Source organism: Rissa tridactyla, chromosome 1 (genome assembly GCF_028500815.1).
Source record: "Rissa tridactyla isolate bRisTri1 chromosome 1, bRisTri1.patW.cur.20221130, whole genome shotgun sequence".
NCBI lineage: Eukaryota > Metazoa > Chordata > Aves > Charadriiformes > Laridae > Rissa > Rissa tridactyla.
The window spans coordinates 70,915,581-70,936,599 of NC_071466.1; the positions used below are offsets into that span (position 1 = coordinate 70,915,581).

Consider the following 21,019-nt stretch of genomic DNA (forward strand, 5'->3'; position numbering starts at 1 on the left):
GCTCAGTTCACAAATATACTCAGGCACAAGCTTAACCTTAGCTTATTTGCATATATCTATTTCATATATATAGCTTAACTCATAGCTATATTCACGAGCAACATGCTAGATTCTTTTCAGGAGGCAAAGTTTTTTTTGGCTCAGAAAAACTGACACGCTGGATGAGAAGACAGCCAAAGCCCATACGGGCTATCAAACCACAAAACTACTTCCACCAGGAAAAACGCGGTCATTGTTTTATTTTTACTGAACTGAATTTTCATGTATTGATGAAAGCTGTACAGTGTTCTCTGACAAGGAATCCATATGGATTGCAGTTAAAGTACACTGCAAAGACCATTTGTGGGCCGTAACAGGTACCATTGATATCTACAAACCTGAGTTGCACCTGAAGCTATCAAAGCTGGAAAAAAAATTATAGACGTGTGATTCTTAATAATCTATATTAATATTATTAGGAAATAAAAGCATGCCTGTATTTTCATGCAAAGAACTACAATTACTACAAAAAGAAACAGGAAAAAATGTAGTTAAAAATCTAAAAAAGAAAGTACTAGAATTACATAATTCAGGGAAGATCAATTTATTTGGGGGGTATACCTGTGATTACGGGGGTGTAGACGCGGGATGAAAGTATTCTTCCCTACTGTCCACAATTACAGGTTAGAAAGTATTATGCCATTAGCATAACATAATATGCAGTATTCTATAAATTCATTTATTATACTAAATGTCTGTAAGTATTTTTAAGTAATACTAAAGTTGCATTCAAAGGCTTAAAATGAACACTTTAGGCACCTGGGATCGTGGACATAATTACAGGAAACCTTTTTTTTTTTTTATGAAAAGGAGTCCAGACATCCACTCAGTGCACACCCTTCATTCTCTCAGTTACTGTCAGCATCAAAATTTCCCATAACTCACAAAAAACACCAAGAACAGGCATTGTTTTCCTTGGGTTTAAACTCCTCAAAAATCAACAACTACAAACATGCTGATCCATAGGAAAATACCAAGAAATATTTTGATACAGCATCACGGACTAGTTGAATTGAGACTAGTTCCATCTAGTTGAAATGTCTGTGCTGCTTTTTCCTCTTTAATCGAGGAGGAGGATCAGTCTTTCAAAAGCTGTGATCAGGTCCCCATTCTTGCAATGTGAGAGGTATATTCATGTCGCCGTTGTTCTGGGCACCTTTTCAGAGTAGGCTTTCCACCAACTGTTGTGGTACCGTAGCCATTGACATTTGATCGCAGTTTAGCAAATCTGCTGGGTACTAAGACTGTCCTGGTTTGAGGTAAAACAGAACCAATTTTCTGATTTGTAATTTTACTTTTTAGCTGGGCCTCTTCTAACTGACTAAAGTCTGAAATTAAAGCATATTGTTCAGACACTGTTCACTCTCAGAGTGATAAGACCTGATTATACCAAGGAACGGTATGCACAGAGGCTCTTGCTTATACTTATTGCTGTAACATCCAAGGTCAGCGAACTTCGCTATTTACCCCGTTAGAGGGTCGGAAGCAGAGAAGCATAGAGGGGTCCCACCTGCAGGGAGGAGCGGATGGGACAGACGACCCAAAACTGACCAGCAGGGTATTCCATCCCATCTGCATCACGCCCAGTATAAAAGCTGAGGGATCAAAGGGGCAAGGTTGCTCTGGCTCGCTTTTTCTTCAACAGCCGACATGTGAGGAGGACCCTGTCTGTTCCTCTGCCTTTGATCCCGATCCGAGCATTCCTGACTCTAGTTCCGGAATTCAGCTCCTGTCCTCCAGTCTGGGACTTTCCCTGTGTCTGCTGGTGACGCGTTCATCATCGCGGGAGCTGGATACGGTTTTGTATATATTGTATACTTTTTTCTTTAATTTTTATTATTCTATTATTATTTACTATTTTCTTATTTATTATTATTTTCATTAAAGTAGTTCTTTCTCTAAACTCGTAAATCTCCTTATCTCTTCCTCTCCTCTCTGAAGAGAGAGCTGGGGGGGGGGGCATCTGTCATTCTGATTGGCCAATCCGGCCAAAACCACGACAAAGATGCTGATAACTTTGCTTGTACCTGTTTGCCTCCGATCTCATCAAACAATCTCCTTCCTGTGTACAGAGGTATCCCTGAGGAATCAAACAGTACACTCCAGAAAGGTGTGTGAAGTCTCAAAAAATTATACTATGAAAGAACATTTCCCAGAAGATTTTATCTAAACATCATCGCTAAAATACGAAAAAAAGAACTGCTCAAGGCACATACTAATATTGCAATCACTTTTCAAAATACTCTATTGTGAAAATACAAGATATGATTTATTTTTTGATTCAAAGACTTTAAGTGAATGAGGAATAAGTTCAAAAATACTGAATACCACCACATACAATACGGTGTTCTAAAACAGTTCAAATGCTTTTAGGATAGTTTCAGATCTACAACTGAATGATTGCAATAAATTGCCAGAACATTAGACTCCATCTGTAGCTTAATATTAATATAATTACAGAAATGACAGAATTTTTGTTTAAATAAAGGGTGCCTTTCTATATAGTTTTCTTCCTTAAAGAAAAAAAAGGAAACAGAAAAAAGAAAAAAAAAAGGGAAAAAGAAACAAACCACTGAAAAAAGCTAGCTTGCCCAGCTAGACAAAAGATAAGCTGGCCGATCTTGACAACCACATACTAATTACACTGTAGTTCTGACTCAACAAGATCCTATAAGGACACATTATTGTCCACAGTTCGGTGAAGTTTAAAAACACTTTGAGTGGCATTTGTGAATATTTACTCTGTTGCCAACTGCATTTCCTTTCCAAAGGGCAAAAGATTTACTATGTTCTGGTTCAACAAAACATTTTAAGTGCAGGCTTTACTGAACCCACACCTATGCACTCATTTCCTTTCAAGAAAGGCATTAGAATGCTCCAAGTTTTGCAGAATGACATCTTTACCTAGTTGAGTATAGTCCATCAGAAACATGCACACAGAGGATGGAAGAGACACAAAGCATTAATATAAAAGTTAGACTTAATTTTGTTACTGAAATTAAGTGTTGTCTAATGGGACATAGCAAGTATTTCGGGTACGCATATGTTCAAACAAAACAAAACAAAAAAGATGAGAGAAAAAAAAAAAGAAAAAAAGAGAGACATGTACACCTCTACATCCTCTTCCAACTCAGACGTCCAAGTGGCTCTTCCTCTCCTCCTTTCAGTAAGCCAGTATCTATTCATTGCCTTTTTTGGGAAGCATATAAAACCTTCACCTGCTGTAAACACCTTCACTTTGGGAACGCTTGCAGTGCAAAAGCCAACTGTAGCATCTCAGAATTTCCTTTTCAGTTTGAAGGAAAATGAATCATTTGCAAAAACATATGTAGATGTTGAACTTAAGACTGGATTGCATTTTCAATTTTAACTGGTTCACCTGCACTTTATTAAACAAATTAAGCCTAATTTCAACATCTGATAACACTTCATTGAACAAGCATTTAACAGAACTCACAGCAAAAATCAAGGCACCCAAGGACTTCATACATTGCTTTTCATTTGAAGGCTCCAAAACGTCAATAATTAGCCTTCCTAACTTCCTTCTGAAGAAGGTAACATTATTTTTATTTTATAAACACAGAATTTGAGTAAGAAATAATAAATCCACCTGGTAAAGTAATGAATGAAACTAAGACTCCTACTCTTCTGCTCTGTGCTTCAGCCACTACAATGCTGAAAGTTCATTCAGTGTTCTGCCTTTTTGCTTTTATTTTTTGGTACAGTTGTAATGAAGTTTCATTTTATTCAAAGTTTCTGTTAATAAATCTCTGTTAAGCCACAGAGATCAACTACAGTTACTAGAAGCAGATAGCAGGGTACATAAATTAATAGAAAGAAGATATTCAGACTCTACCACAAAATGAATCCTACGGAAAACATCAGCTTCACTCGGTTACATCAGGTCTTCGGAGCCAGCCCAGGAAGACACTCTATATATACTGAATGCAATTCTGTTCTGCTCTCACAGAAAATCCACAAACCTTCTTTCCTCTCAATATTTTATAAGCTCTTACTTAGTTTTTAGAATTCAATCAAAGATTAATATTAAGCCTGCTCCACCACAGGCTATGCATGGCGGTTAGTCCTCCACACCTCCCACACCACCACATCCTGCCTACGGTGCCTCCAGGGGAAAACGTCCCAAGTCAACACAGTAGGTAACAGTAGGCGGGAGCCCAAAAACTGTGGTAGCAATATCTAGTGCTTAATTAATAATCTGAGCCTATCCTTTTTTCTCATCTTTTTTTGAAAGTAAGAACTACAACTCATTTGTCTCAGATCACTGAAGGAAAAAGATTTGCTATTTAATCATCGATCCAGCAGTTTAAAAAAAAATAAAATTACAAGTACACTACATTACATGAAAGCAAAACCAAGCAATATATCCAGTTCACTCGTTATCTTTAGTTATGAAAATAACCACTGAACTTGAACCACTCACCTTTGGCACACTGTTAAAAGGAACCAGGCAGTGAAAGGTGCAGGACTCTCCAACAAAGTTACGTAGACCACTGTCTGAAACAACAAACAATACATATTTTAGTTTCAGCACTAAACTTAGAAGAGCTTTAGCTAGATAATTGGGTTTCATTCTATCAAAATCTCCTAAGAGAGGCTGAAGAGCAGGCAGAATGGCTCTAACTTGATCCACCTATTTAGCATAAATAGAATCCATCTTCATATTTAACTTTTCTCAATGAATACAAGGTCAACTTAACGGCCAACCATCCAAACCATCTAGGAAAGAAAGCAACTACAAACCTAGCCATCACAATAGAGAGAAAAATCAGTCAATAAACAGAATTAAAAATTCAGCCCAGTTTTAGAAAGATTACATTTGAAAGAGCACCATTATTTACTGTTTCCTTCACTTCTACATTAGTCAGTCTAACTTGCCCATACTTCCTAAGAAAAGGTAACGCTGTTACACGTGGAAAACTGAGGTACATCAGCAAAAGCACAGCCCGCAGCTTTGTGGGACACGACTATTTCCACCCAGGAGGCACTCACACATGTTTGGATGTGGAATCCACCTGGATTACTACCGCTTGTGGTTTGGGGCCCTCTGTCATGAGAGACGCTGACCCAGGGAGGCAGTGAAGTTGGTCAGAAGGCTGGAGAACTCTGTTAACAGAAGTTCCGGCTGGATGTAAAGAAGAAAGGTTTCACCACGAGGGTGGCTCAGCATGGCCACACGTCCCCCCCTCAGAAGTGATGGACCTTCTTCCTGAAGGTGTCTCAAATTCTCCTGGACATGGCCCCAGCTGGATGGCACAAGCCTCCAGAGGTCCCTCCCCGCCTCTGTTGTTCTGTTAAGTATTTCTAGCTGCAACACTAACCTTTCAGAAGAGGCTTCAAAATATTTAAACATTTGTTTCTGCCTATTAGCGATGCTTCTAACTCCGTAGGATGTCTGACAAATTCAGGCAGTGTGAATGCATTAAGATGCAATTCAAAGAGAAGGAAAAAATTCTAGACGCCTTCCTGCACTGCAGCCCCTAGCTCATAAGGACAACAGATTACAACTCCTACTCTACCTAAGGCCACTCATGCACAAACGTTTCTGTTCAAAGTCCTCTCTGAACAGATTCCAATCAGTTGCCGCTCTACGAAAGCATCCTACAAAGAAATTCTATTAAAAAGAGCAATTTATCCAATGATCCCATACATCATCATGAAAGGGGAAAAAAAGCACTGACAAATTTATTAAAAATACCTTACACAGATGTTTAAAAGCGAGATTTAGACTCCTACCCATTAATAAGTGGAGTAACAAAACTACTAAAACTACAATTCGGTAAGCATTTAAGCATAAATGTGTAGTCGGGGGTAAAGCATGGGAGAGTCCCTGCCCCTCGGCTCCCTCCCTGCTCCCCAGCAGCTGCAAGTGCAGCCAGAGCATTGCTAGCCCTCCTGAGAAACACACAACAGAAAAAAAAAAAAAAAAAACCACGGAGGAGGGCAAATTATAAGGACGCATTATTCAAACACAAAAGTGTCCTGATCCAGTCAAGCGTCTGAATGAAGATACGCCTGTGGCAGCATATCTTCAGATGGGGCTGGAGGGTGACCTACCCCTTTCTCCCCTGCCAGGGTGCTGGCTGGAGCGCCGGCTGCCCCACTGCCCAACCTGGGCTTTCAGCTTCCCACAGACACAGACCGTGGGCAACAACACTTTACTATATCAGTTTTCCTACCCAGTTACAGACCTTAACCGTGTTCTCACTGAAAAACTGTTCTATATTCGAAATTACAAGACAGATCTCCAGTAAATCGGAAAGAGATTTTAACAGATGAAACAACACTAAAACCCTGAGGCAGGGCAGATCTACTTCCCTACCGGCTGAATATTTTGTAGTTTTTCTCCTATCAATAATGCAAGAACATTTTTAACATTAAGAGGAACAAGTGAGAAAATACAAGTAATTTTGTTTTTTGTTACAAGATCTTCTGAAGTTTACTATCCTTCCCCTTCCTACCTCACAAATCATCTCCTCCCCATTACCATCCAGCACTGAAGTACTGTACCAAGTTTCTGACTTCGTTTGGGGTTTTTTTTTTTCCATTTTGTTCTTTAAATACATACCGAACACCTCTCAATTATTGCTCCCACCTTCACAAATGCACATTCACGTATAGAACTTGCATTTGAAAGTGCGCTGAAAAACAGGACTATTAATCATCAATACCTGAAAAACTAACCTTGTATTTATTAGCCAACTGCAGAGGAGGTACAGTTGGGGAAAATAAGAGTCCAAATTCCATTTAAACACACAAGAAAAGAGTGAGTCATGTGTTTATCTCCATGTAACAATGCTAACTTCCTTCTGTACAGCAAGAATGGTTTTATTTTCGTAGCTCAGTTAACATACATTAAAAGTAACTCAGAATGTTAATGGTGATAGCGCAAAGAGTCAAAGGAAGAAGATGCACAAGAAAAACTCATTCCTACCAATACTTTGATTGAAATAAAACCCTGTTAATCTAACAGACACACGAGTGCAAGGTGCAGACTAGTCTCTGTCCTCTCTGGGCTCAATTCTGTTGCATTGCGACCTCCGTTTCTATTTTCCTCCTGGTAAAAATCTTCACTGTACTATGGAAGAGCCAAAGGAAGTCTTCTGCTATCAATCACACTAAGAGTCACTTCCCCAGAAGAGGAACCAATTTCCATCACACGCCCCGACAGACCAAAGCTCTGCCTGCAATGCTGCGACTTGCAGAGTGACTCAAACTCAGGATGGAAACCTGGACCACAAATAAGTCGCTTATACTTTAAATATGCTCCTTGAAACAATCTTTCAGTTACATAAATTCAAGATCTGTCTTCTCAAAGGGCAGTAAATGGAAACAGTGGTTAGGGTTTGGAAGCATCTGCGTCAGGGCAGAGGGTTTGCACCGTAGGTGGGGTTTTCTAGTTCTGCTGCTGCATCCTACCAGCCAGGACTCTAGACAGCTGTATTTGACAGTAAAACCAGGATGGGGAATGAACAGTTAAACTCAGAGTACAAAATAATCTCTATCAACCTTCAAAAACCTTGGAGAACACATGACAAACAGTTACTGTCCACCCAAAAGACAAATTGGCGCAACATTAGAAAACTTGGGAAATGAATTTAATAACTCTTTTGAAAAGCAGCAAGGCAAAAGGAGGCACAGAGCTGGGCAGTCGTGTCCCATTATTTCTGTACCATCTAGTGTGACGTCCATTTGGACATGTAAAATGCCACGCTTCCTTACCACTCACAACTGTCTTCATATTCTATGCTTACTACGAGGTCCAGAGCAGAGGCACAGAAGATGACAACAAGAAACAGAAATTGGAGAGTACAGGAACTGGATGAACAGGTGATTACAAATGTGCAAGGTAGAAAGACAAATTTGTCAACATTTGAACAGCAACCTCAGTCACTCTCGTTTGTTTTCTAAACCAAGGTCCTCCGAACACAAGGACTATAACAAGTCCCACAGTAAAAAGCACTTTTGAATAGTCAGAAATAAAAGTTTGAACTTGATGCTTGCAAACGAGCACCATAACAGAAACATCAGTAACATCCGATTTAATAAGCACCTTCTGTTTAACTGTGTAATCTTTAAAGATTACAACCTAAAGAATAAATTAGTGCTCTTGTAATGATTAAATTACAAGTAACATCCAAAGTTATTAACCACCTTTCCTTTCACTAATAGCTCTAATGTGCCCCATTTTCTTTATCCCTGTGGCTAAAATCCAGATTCAGCCTTACAATGACTATTTCAACGACAATTCTCTTAGGCTCTCTTCCCAATACCCAACCACCTCCTATTTAAATTCTGACATGAAATAGCTAAAATAATCTCTTTGATACTTAATATGCTAATACACAAGAATGACCTGACCATAAACCTGTACTGCACAGAGTGGGAATTTTAACTCCAGTGGTAAGGTATTCAAGTGACTCCGATAACTATGATAAAATTCAACAATTGACGTATTACTGGTGACCTTCTGGAGAACAAATGAAAAGCACCACATTAATACAAATTCTCCTGTGGAGAAGATCAAGCTGGCAATCTGCCAGTTCATTACACCATCTAGCTCCACTCCAACATTAAATATTGCCTGCCTTTGTAATTGACTGAAATACGCTGGAGCAATTGCAGGTAACCACTTTGGGCTATTAAAGTATTCCATTAAGACTTCTCCATTAGGCAGATATTTCAAACGAAGTTACATCAAAATAGGCTATGTTCAAAATATTTTAACTACGCAGACAATTGGGCAAGCACAATCCAGTTCCACAGAGCAGCAGACAGATCAGCCTAAGCACTCAAAAGCTCAGCGCCTGAATTTGCTTAAAGGGAAAAGAAACCCACCAAGTGTATTCAAGACTCTAGCATATGCTTAGTATTTTAACCTCCTAGTCATACATATTCTCACAAAATCACTTACTATTACCTTCTTCTAAAGCTGAGGAAACAGTAATGTTAAAATACGCAATTGTTCTTCAACTCAGATAAATCAAGGCATTAATTGAATACTACATTTCAAAACTAAGTACGGAACACGGGGAGAAAACAGAAAGCAAGACGTGATGCACATCGTATTTAAGGTTTCAAAAAGGCAGCAAACTGCAGCATTGCACTACAATGTGCGTAACATTCTGAAAACAAACAAAAAAATTAAAATCCTTTCATGGTACATATTCTACACAACTAAGCTTTTCTTCTCTTAAGATTGTAGTTCCTTTACAGCAAGGAAGCAAGTGAAATGGGGCATGAGAGCAGGTTTGCTGCCTTGCATGCAGAAAAGACTGCCAGATACTTAAAACGCTGGAAAAGATTTAAACCTCTATGCCAGCTGTGAAAGCGAAACTAGCCCTTGAAGCAAAGACAAACATCTGTGTCTAAATGGGCTTTTTTAAGCAGTCCAGGTTTGGAGCCATCACCAGAGGCTGTAAGGCTTAGCCTAAGAAATTCGGGTCTCTTCTGAACAGTGCACGGGCAGGAGGTTGTGCATACACCTCCCGGTCATGCTGTTTGTATCAAGAAGGAAGCAATTAGACATGTACCATTGGTTGTTCACGCAACTTTTTTTTTGTTTGTTCATTAAAACAAACACATACTTTGGGGGGCAGGTAGGGAGAGGAACGCAGCTAGAGAGAGCATGCAATGGTTCCCACTTGAACCACATGCAATCAAAGAGGCTACGCTGACCTATATTCTCATTTAACTCCTGCAGTCAAGTGCACATCCTCTGCAGACTCTGGTGTATACGTGATAAGTTTTCAAAAAACAAGATTTTTTACATCTACTCACACAACCACCACCTCCCAGTCTACTCATGAGGCACAAGTAGTTCGTTTTCTAAATAATATCAACAATTAAAGTAACTACTGTATTTCAAAAACCAACTTCCAGTGCCAGCTTCCTCTGTAGTTGCAATCCAAATACATGCATGACTAGTGTCTTTTTAAATGGGAAAGAAACGAGGATTACACCTGTTAGTGACTGCATCTGTTAGGAATTCTCCAATATATATTGTACAGATTCACATTGTTTTATTAAGAGGAATCACAGGCTTCTTACATTCAGATAGGAGTTTCCCCAAAAAGTCCAAGTTATTTAAAAAGCTAATACTGATCCCAAATTACTACCTAAACTAACTGCAATATGCAAATTTTTTTAATTCCTGGCTTAAGCAGGATTTTCCATCTTGATACTTACTGATATTGACCTAATTCAAATTTGATTATGCTGAGCTGCAAACTTCCAGAGCAGACCCTGCATAAGAAAAAAAAAAAAAAAAAAAAAAAAAGAAAAAAAAAGAACCACAAAGCAGCACGGGGAAACTGTGAATGGGAGCCAGGAAGCCTCCCCCAGCTAGGCTACAAACTCTTTGAGAGGAGGTGTAATACTGCAGCCTCAAAAACAAACAAAAAAACCACAACCAACAAAAACCCCTACACACCTGTCCTTTAGACTGATAGTCAGGCATCAAACTAAACGCAAGCCGTGTCCAGTCACTCTCTGCAAGCTGAAGGAGCCTCACGCAAAGGCACCCTGACACCAAAATAGCCCCAGTTTTTTTAGGCATTCCTAGTCAAGAGCCACCAGCGAAAGACGAAGTATTCAAAACACCATTTTACCTGAATTCCCTTATTTTTTCTTTTCTATTTGCAATAAGGAATAGGAACACACAATCTTTCTAATTTTCCTTATTTAAGGGTTTACAAGCTGGCTATGTAAGCGCATGCATAAATATCGCTAAAACCCATATAGGAGAAGCAACAAAGGTCTTGATTTATGCTTAGGACAGCTCTAAACACCTCACAATCCCTTACAGATGTCTGCTGAAAGACCTGAATTACCAATTATAATTGCAGATAGAGAAGCAGAAACATAACTACACTTACCAAAGCTGTTCTTAAACGTGTCTCTCAGTATCTTTAAGGAAAAGAAAGGTTTAGGCTTCAACCTTAAGTAGTGCTTAACTAAGCAAGCTTCTCAGGACGTGGTTTGAAAACAAGATAATTATTTTCGTTTCTGTAATAGGATACCTTATTATTCAAATTACAGATTTGATTTTTAGAAACATCTTAGCATTTATAGCTAGATAACTTTCTTCAGCACTTTAGAAATTAGTATTTTGTACATATAGTTTAATAATTCATGCCACTGGAACTTCAGCCCTTTTCTGATTGGTATTTTAATTTTTTGTTTGTAAAAACTGTACAATGACAGTCTTTTCCATTAAGTAATATCTGCTCAGAATGTTTGAGAACCTGAGTGGTTAAAAACACATCAGCGCTAGCAACTCCTTCACAAATCTACTTTTATTACCACATCTTCGCCATTAAAATAAATACATAAAGACATACAAGACCCACTGAATCATACCAGTTCTTCCAAGCCTCTTTAGTAGAGTCAGAGCTTTTAATTCTATACTTGTGGATTTCAGGGCTGTGAAAGATGACTACGACAGCATATTAATATACTCTTTACAGTAATCTAGTAATCTGCACATGTAAATTACTGAAAACACCCACCTCCACTGGAAAAAGGCATTCACAGATGCCTTCTGAAGAAGTGAAAACCACAGATTCCGATGAATTAGCTACCACAGAAGGATGCAACCCTAACTCACTATCAGAGAAACACTAGGCAGAGACACCTGGTTACCGCTCTTGCCTAGGGAGGTAAGTAAATAAATCTCACATCTACGCATTTGGGTAGCTTTGGGGTGAGATAAAACAGAAAATGCACTGTAACAGGGGCTACAGAGAGACTACAGATTAAGTCAAGTAAGGCAGACTTAGCCCACTGGCAATTCAAAGTTCAAGGCTGACTGCAACCCTTATTAGAGCTCCTGTTCTGGTAAATTATTCATTCTTTCTTAGTCCAAAGGAAAACTCTTCTGTGCGTACATTCAACAACATAGCTTGTCTGTGCCAGATTAGCACTCACTGAATTCAAAGTAATAGTGCCGCTCCTTCTCAGTGCTAAAATACATGGATAAGGTGATGTTAAGAGGGACAGGTTAAGGTCAGTGGTTGTCTCTGAAACCACCAGACAGATACAGAATTGGAGGAAACACACAGAGCAGATCCAGGAAAACGTTGTCAGAAACAACTTGAAAACTCTCAAACAGGAAAGTGACAACTTGGTACGTGATGCTGATGGAAGGAGGTCTGGTCTGAGTACTCCCCACCTGCTGTAAAAGCATCACCAGCAGCTGCAGCAATCACTCCCTGCGCCTCAGCCTGTTTGCTGAGGGTGTTCGGATTTTACCCTTTCTCCAGGTGCATAGCCACCGAGTATATAAGGATGCTGGCGGCATTACTGTTCAAGTAGAGTATCTTATTCTGAAGAGTATGCAAGCTTTGCCCTGATCTGTTCAGGCAAACTGCATCTGAAGTACCGTCAGCATAAACAAGAGCCATTTCACTTTGAAGGGATGGCAGAAAGAAGTCCAGGCACCTTGGCCCTCAGGTGAAGAAATCTATAATGACTTCAGCTGAGGGAGCAAGTTGAAGAGAGCTCTCAACCACCAACAGCAGGAAGAGTAGAAATATTTACTGTTTACTCAAGCTCAGTATTTCATTTACAAGGTTGAAAAGGACAGGGCTGCAGAACTCACATAAGCAGACATTAAACTGGAACCTGTTAGTAAAATTGAGGGAGGGGGGAAAAAAAAAAAAAACACAACACAAAGACCGCAACACAAAATCTCTTACTGAAACTGGAATGTTCTCAAATAGTACCTGGTGTTAGAGTTCAGTAATACACTGATGAAAATGGTCTTGTGAGGAGCAAGACATTTTTGTCCCAATACATTAGTATATCAAAGGCTGGGAAAAACTAGCATTCCAGATGTAAAGGGGTTTTGGAGTCTCCTCTGATGGCCTGACTGAAAAAAAACCAACAAACTTCACGTGGTTCAAGTACAAAACTATCATAACTAGGGGTTCACAACTAAGAGCAACAGGTAAGCAGAAGAAAAACACTTGGAACTTAGAAGTGGCTTTGGTTCCTACATGATTTGGTAGGTGGCACATGCTAGTCAGTGACGTGTGGTACCGTGACTGTCCTCTTTGGACACGGCAGAATGGCAGTCCCCAAAGACAGGACTTTCAATGTGCAGATCAAAACAAAACCGCTGGGAACAAACGCCTGAGTTGCTAGGATAGATACTTCCCAAGAACACGGAGTCCCCCCAAAACACCTGCTTTTTCTTCCAAGTTAATAATCAGAAACTGTTGAAGCAGTTTTTGGCTGAACTGCCCCAGAAACTTTGCTTTAGGTTGACAACAAGAAGAGAAACATTAGCACAACTCTGGTTCCACCACAGCGTATAGCAGCCCTAGCCGCAGGCACTGCTATTATTGCTATTTGAAAGATAACTACGTATTCCAAAATCTCATAATACCCAAATAAAATTTGGCAACAGCCTACCTTCTGAGGTTTTCAGCACTGATTTTCTCCCTTTCATGTCTTGTACACATTTGGTGGTGTCTTACTGTACTCATTTTAATCACGCCAATTCAGTGGCGGACTACAAATGAAAATGCAATAGAAACATTGCAGGCCCTGTAACAATAGTCAAAACAAAGATTTCCTATGGCAGCTGTCAAATTAATGACATCTCCAAAGCTATCTAAATACAGTATCTGGGCAGAAATCCAATTATGTCAATTCTGTCTGAATACCCCAAAAGAGTGTCCTACTGGGGTTAGAAATGGAAAATAATTTTAAGCGCAGATTAGCTACATAAGCAGTTCCACACTTGAAACCAGAACAAGGGAACAAAAACCTAAAGGCATGACATTTATCTGGACACAAGGGAGAGGGGAAAAAGAACTGTTAGACATCTGGCAAAAGGTCAAAGCCAATTACCTTGTCCAAATTTGCCCCCAAGATAATAGCTTCCAGGTTCACGTCTTCGAAATAAGATGTATTGACTCCAGTAATTAAAAAGATTTCTGCTTACCTCTACACCCTCCACTACTGCTTTGGTTTTTCCAAAACTTCTTTTTCACAACAAAATATTAACAGCAGTAGTAGAACCTGCCAACTTCCCACAAGGACAAACTAAATTTATCTAAAATCTACATAAAAGAAAATAATATTCTTCCTCACTTAAATATTAGGCAGCAACGACAAATGGTATTCAGGGCTTTGAATTCAAGAGTATGATTTCTTGCTGCTTTTGCTGCTTTTCTTAAACCATTGTAACCACTGGTTTCCCTTTTGCCTTGGAAGTGTCTGTTACCACTTAATTACGTGGCAATTTCAGTTTGCTGAACCTTGCCACAGGATTCTATTTATTTGTGGTTTAAAAACAGACAATGATTAAGGTGGGGCAACAAATAGCCTTTTAGTTCAACAAAGAAAACAAGGATTTTTTTTTTTTTCTTTCTTTGCAGGCATATTAAATTAACTGCTTTTGAAGCTACAGATAAATACAAATCTACATGTTTTTCAAATGAAACTATTCAAGAGACTGCTACTGAAGAAAAAACTGCACGTGCCAAATAACTAAAGCAATATATATTGGTTAGTAACTACATTCCAATGAGAAACCTTTATCTCTACTATGAATAGATAAATAAACCTTTAAATAAACATAAGTGAATGATGATGAAACATAGCAGACTCTGATTTAGACAAAGTTTCTAAGCCTGATCCATCCATACACTGGAGAGAACACTTTGAAAGGTAAGGACAGAACACACTGTGTACGCATATTGTGAGTGCTTCTGCCATCAACACAACAATGAATTCAGGAGAGAGTAAAGCATTCATTATGAATGGGCCTATATTTAGGATTGCACATTCCAGGCTGTGCTTCTTGCAACAAGACTCACGCAGTCAGAGGCTGGGGGGTTGCTGCTGTCGGGCTGGTGTTGCTGTGTTGCTGAGCACAGTCATAGAATCATAGAATGGTTTGGGTTGGAAGGGACCCTAAAAATGATCTAGTTCCAACGCCACGGGCAGGGACACCTCCCACTAGACCAGGCTGCTCAAAGCCCCATCCAGCCTGGCCTTGAACACTTCCAGGGATGGGGCAGCCACAAATTCCCTGGGCAACCTCTTCCAGTGCCTCACCACCCTCACAGGAAAGAACTCCTTCCTGATATCTGATCAGTAACCCACCACATTTCCCGATGTTATAGCAGCACTTTGAATATCAGGCAATAATTTTAAGTAAACATTAATAATATACTTTACTGTGAGTATTTTCTTACAATGAAAAATTACACAGTTTATTTAAAATAGCTCACAATTGAACCATGCAGTCAATGAGTCTCTCAGAAGCATTTTGGCAAAGCCTAGAACAAATTTCTTCAGCTTCTTTTTTTTTTCTTTTTAATTTTAAGAATATATTCAAGGAATCCATTTGTTGCCAGTTCTTTATTACAAGAGATTTCATTTTTGCATTTGCTCTCTAGAACACACCAAGCACAGTACCATGAATCCTCCTTTATGTCACACAGGCACTGCAAATCCAATTACTACTCTATTAGGTCTCATTTAAATCCCATACGGTGTGACAATAAACTGAACAAAATGAGCATCAGCACTTTTTTCAACCATCTTTACAGTATGACATAGGTGGCAATCACAGCTTAATAAGATTTCATTTACAAGGAAGGTAGCTCTGAATTTTCTCTTTCTCTGACAGGCGTTTCAGGGAGACTTGGGAAGCGCCACTTTTTCCCACCCTTCCTTGAAGGAGCCAGTTGCCCATTGCTATTTCATGCTTCCCAAACACCTGAGCCTTCTGCTTGGGGCACAGAAGTTTGTCTTGGTGCTCAGTGCTTAACACACATGCAAACCCTACCGACCACCACCTAGCGAATTCAACGTTTACTCCAAAGGTGTCAAGTTTTCTTTTTTTAAGATTTCCTGGGTAAGGAACCCTTTGACATAGGGTAACATCAGGTGGGGAAAGCAGGGAGGGGAGAGCAAAACAAGACCTCACCAATCTGAAGGGTACTGAAAAGATGATGGCATTTTTAAGTAAGTTCTTATCCTATCTGGATGTAAAAAACTATCATTGCTAAATATTGCAAAGTAAATTTGCACAACTTGCAGAAGCTCTGAATACTTCATCACTTCAGTGCAGTTAATTTATGGATATACTATAATCATGTGCCCCTCTGCCTTCATTACAGTATTTCCCAAGCTTGTCTCACTACCCAGTGACTACTGTTTATAGACGTCCAGGTCTGCCCTTTCTTTTGGGAATGCAAAAAACCCAAAGAAAACAATCAAAAAAAAAATCCCTCATTTGTAGTAAGTAGTCACCACAGTCAAAGCTCTCTCTGAAGGATGCGGAAGAGCCCTGTTGAATAGCTGTTTCTTAATAGCTGACCTGACTAAATCATCTTCCTCGTGCAGGCTAGATATCAAAATGTCATGCTGACATTTAAACACATAATATCTTGTTAAAAAACAAAAGCCAGGAAAACATATTCTGTCCACTTTCAAACATATTCCCCGGACCTTTGTTGCTAGGACAGAAAGGTTCAAAGTTTCACGAAAAGACTTTCAAATATTTCAGTCATTCCATTAAATAATTTTAGTTATTATTTTATCAAGTTTTGTCCTTTACATGCCTAACACCAATAGTCAGTAAAACCATGAGAAACAGGTAAGTTCCAGGTTAAGGCAGAGAGGATGCTGGTAGAAGGGAGGGAGAGTAATTAAATTTCAAGGTTTGTGCTCCAATTCTGCAATTAGAACAGGAAGATTTGGGCCATAGCTTTCTCTGTGTGGAGGAGATTATAAAGACAGTAACATTATTGATTTTCTTCCCTTTTTGCCAGTAAAGGAAACAAAAGGCGGAGGCATTTTTCCATGCATATTACTCCATCACACAGTCTTTTCTAATGTATTTCCATGTTTTCTATCTGAATGCTCTTTAAATTGCTGCCCCCCCCCCCCCCGCTGCTTTGCCTATCTTTTGCTCCAATTTAAGGCCCTCCCATTTATCTTCATCTTGTATCTAAAACTATGGGCAGGCCACATTAAGAACAACAAGAGCCAAAGACCACAGACCCTGAGTTAACTCTGTCTGCAACTCTGAGCAATATAACAGACCTTAAGGAAGATAAGCTTCACTTACAAAAACGTGAAGATGCCAGCTTGACCCAAATGTCTTTGTCTGAAAATGAAGCTAAGAGTATCATCTCTTAGTTCTTAAATCTAATAAAGAATTTAAAACACTAAATTGTACCTGCATACTTAAATTTTGAAAGCTCTGGTTTACTTTCAAGAAGGCAGAACAATCTCCCCTCTTTTCTGCATTATTTTGGTTATATTTCCTTTCATTGTATTTTACCATTCCTTTCAGCAGGCTACGATAGCAAATACAGATCCTGTAACAAGAACTTATTCTCTTGGGAAGTTACACCTATTGCGTTGCAAAAGAGCACAAACAACCCACATACTTCAGAACAGAAACCCTACTGACATGAAACCTAAGAGTAACAGTCTCAGAAACCCACTGTCGATTGCTAAAGCATACACACAATTTTTCTTTGAAAAATCAGCGATAACAACCTTCCATTTAAACCAGCGATATCACAGATGCCATAAGTGCTTTCTTCTTACAAATATAAAGTAACAGTTGCCAGTAAAAACCAAGAATTTTCAAAGCTAGAGCCTAAATACAGACTATGAACATATCAAGTACTTAAATTATAGCTACTGTATTTTTAGAAGCACTAGGTACCTTAAGAAAGCAGTACAACAAGCTTCAAGTTCTTAGCACATTTGACATATGGTAGCAAAAAAACTATAAAAAAAAAACCTTAAAAAATCAGTCCAGGAACAGACATCCTGTGCAAACAGGATTCAAAATTCTGGTGACGGTCCAACAGTCAGAAATAAACATACCAGAGTGAAGCAATACCAAGGACAAAAAGCACGATGCATCATCTAGTACTGGTTCTGCCCCCTTATGGGGTACACCATTAATTCATTCCTTTGCCAAAAAACAATTCCTACCTTACGTTTTACTAACTTGTAGTAACTTTACATGTGAGAATCTATTTTTTCAACTAAAATCACCTTGCCCTTCCTGCTGTTGACATGCATTATGATCTCAAGAAGGGTCAATCAATATTTAGCATTTCAAAACATACATGGAACAAAGCCACTCAGACCTACTTATTTTTATTACAGAGTACTATCTCACTTGGTGAGACGCAAAGGAAACAGACAACAGGAAAAGAAAAAAAGCAACCCTTCAGAGTGCATACCCACAAAAATTCCCTAGCATGGGTTTCGGTGCCTATTACGGATCAGCAATGAAGTTTTGAAGAAGACAGTACTACATTTATAAACTGTAAAGTAAAATGTTACATGCTTTGCATAACTCGTGTCTCTGAGGCCAGTTTTAGCTTTGCCACCTAAAAAAGCTGGCCAGCTTCACCACAGAAACACGACTCCTCTTTTTCTACAGAGTACAGACTGATGGGAGCTTCAAATAGTCTCAGAACCAAACCCAAAGCTGTCAGAGAGAAAAGACACCTCCATTTGAATAAAGCTTCAGATTCTTGAAGGAAGGATCCCCTCAAAGGAGGGCAGTATTGTTTCTTCTTCCATCCTTTTAATATACCCACAGGCAAAAAATTTCTCATTCCTATCAATGCCCTCCCCAGAGCTGAGAGGCAGGAGGACTGCCTGGACCTGCTCCTTGAAGAAAAGTTACACTGGCAAGCAGAAGAGTAAGTAATCCCACATAAATGCCAGCTGTAAAAAGTTCTTGGCACACACTACTCAGTCAAATTTATGATGTAAAATTTAAGAATGAGCCATCAGACTAATACACACACGTCCACAAACTGTGAAGGCATCTTGTGTTCCTACACAAAAGCTCTACTGAAAAATAGAATGAGAATGAGACTGTGGGGTCCTCAAAAATCAACCACAGGACTTCTGTAATTCTCAGCAGGGCAGGATTTCCCCCACAACTCAAAAGACTGACTCAGGCTAACTACCACCAAAAGTTATGAAACACTTCTTCACTAAAAAACCCAACCCAAAACAAAACACAAAAAAAACACCCCCACACATCTATGGTTTCAAAGAAAACTTGCAGAACTAAAAGTATTTGTAAATCAGTGGCCTGAGGGCATCATGAGTTCACCTTCAGGTCTACAGAGCTTCTCCAAACACTACGAACACGTAAATGAGAGTACAAATCTACCAGGGATATGTTCTGGTTGCTAGACCATGCTATCACATCTTCATTACTGCCATTACCTGCAGCATCTAGATTAAAGTTTGGATCAGCGTGCAATTACATCTTAATTTTATTGCAGAGAGATCTGCCAAATTGCTCCTCACTGGTGTCTTCAAAACGAGAGCTCTGATAACAGATGTAGTCTTTCAGAAGCGGCTGGTAAAGACTCCACACCTTGCGCACAATACGGAGCTGGGGGGGGCTGGTGTGGTAACTCACATGAGAAGGTCAAGCAGCGAAAAAACGGAGGAAGAAACAGGACAAGAGCAGCCAAAATGTAAGAGGAACAACACCAAAAAAAAAAAAAGCAGAAAGATTTTTACGCAATTAGCAGTTCCCTGCACAGACAGGGAAGGAAAAATACACGGAGAAGAGCTATGCAGAGTTGAGCTTTCTTAATTAAAGTGATGACAAACAACCATTAATTATAACAGATTTTTTTTTTAAAGTATTCAGAACAATTTAACAGAAAATAATGGCAGATAATAGCCTAAGTGCAGGCAACCTTTTTGGTACACTGAAATTTCAAAGATAAAAAAGTTAAGGAAAATTGTAATCAATAAAGGGAACACAGAACATCTACACTGAGTATTACACCAAAAGATCTTAGGTTTTAGTTAAGGTTTTGTATTTGACAGCTTAAACTCCAAGCCTGAAGGACAAAATAAAAAACTAATTAATTCAAGCCAGCCTTTCAGAAGAATTGCTGAGATTTTTGTTGTTAATTCTGATCCAAGTCAAAGACACAAGATGAAAAGGTTCAGCATACAGGGATTCTTCAAATGTCTGACTACATGTTCATTTTGTGACTTTTCAAAGTCTCTTTCCAAAGTTTCTTTAAAAATGTGAATACAGACAGCATTTTTAGAAAAAAGTGGGAGAAGAGTTTTCAAATCAAGATATGAAGAGAGAGGCCTAACTAACAAATCCACAATGCTCCTCTTAAACCATTTTGAAATCAGTTTCTATACGGATGGAAATTTGAGAAACGTATTACCATTCTGACACAGAATACGATGCTTAAAAATTGTTTTGTGAGTAAAACAGGTAAAGCTAAAAACTCTGAAATGTCCTTTATTGTATTCCTACCAAAAGACAGAAGTTGCAATTCAGAAATGTCAAATTCTTGACCACAAATAAACATTACATTGAGTACACGCTTAGTGTGTGTTAATAAGAACAATGTCTTTTTTTATTATTATTATTTATACTCCAGAAGAGTTTAAGTGGAGTATGGATATGAACTGAGTTTCTGCATAACAAAAAGTTTGCTTGAATTATAAAAAACCACCTTTGTCCCAAAAAGAGGGAGATCATTTGAAGATAGATTTCACAAAAAAACAACAGCCCATTCACAGAAAAAGGAAGGATATAGCCTTCCTCTCCTAGAGATCTCCCCGAGTTTTCAGACAGTTAGCCATTGCCCCCCACAAAAGGACATGCTCTCAGCATCAGGAACCCCCCATTCTGATTCACACTCCTGACCATGATGGCCAACCGGGGAGAGCTGCCCCATGGCCTGGAGCCCGAACGTTATGGGGCACATATCCCAGGAGCAGCTCCCGGCCTTCCTGAGCACCACAGAGCTTCTTGACTCTGACCAGCAGAAGCACCCTCGTCAAACTGATCTATTAATTAACATAGGCTTAAAGAATCGGTATTTTCCAGGAGGAAGGAAAACATTTTTCCACCAGAAGGCTGTGTGACTAAGAACATCAGAATTGTCGGTAATTATAAACACAT

At 39.1% G+C, this 21,019-nt stretch overlaps 1 protein-coding gene across 1 annotated transcript in view; it reads right to left on the reverse strand.

Annotated features, from left to right (window-relative positions):
- The window catches only part of NCK2 (NCK adaptor protein 2), an 89,733-nt gene that overhangs the window by 52,798 nt on the left and 15,916 nt on the right, over window positions 1–21,019 (reverse strand). Inside the window, exon 2 of the mRNA XM_054198473.1 lies at window positions 4,484–4,557. The gene's annotated coding sequence lies outside the window, so the exon portion shown is untranslated. The remainder of the gene's footprint in view (window positions 1–4,483; window positions 4,558–21,019) is intronic.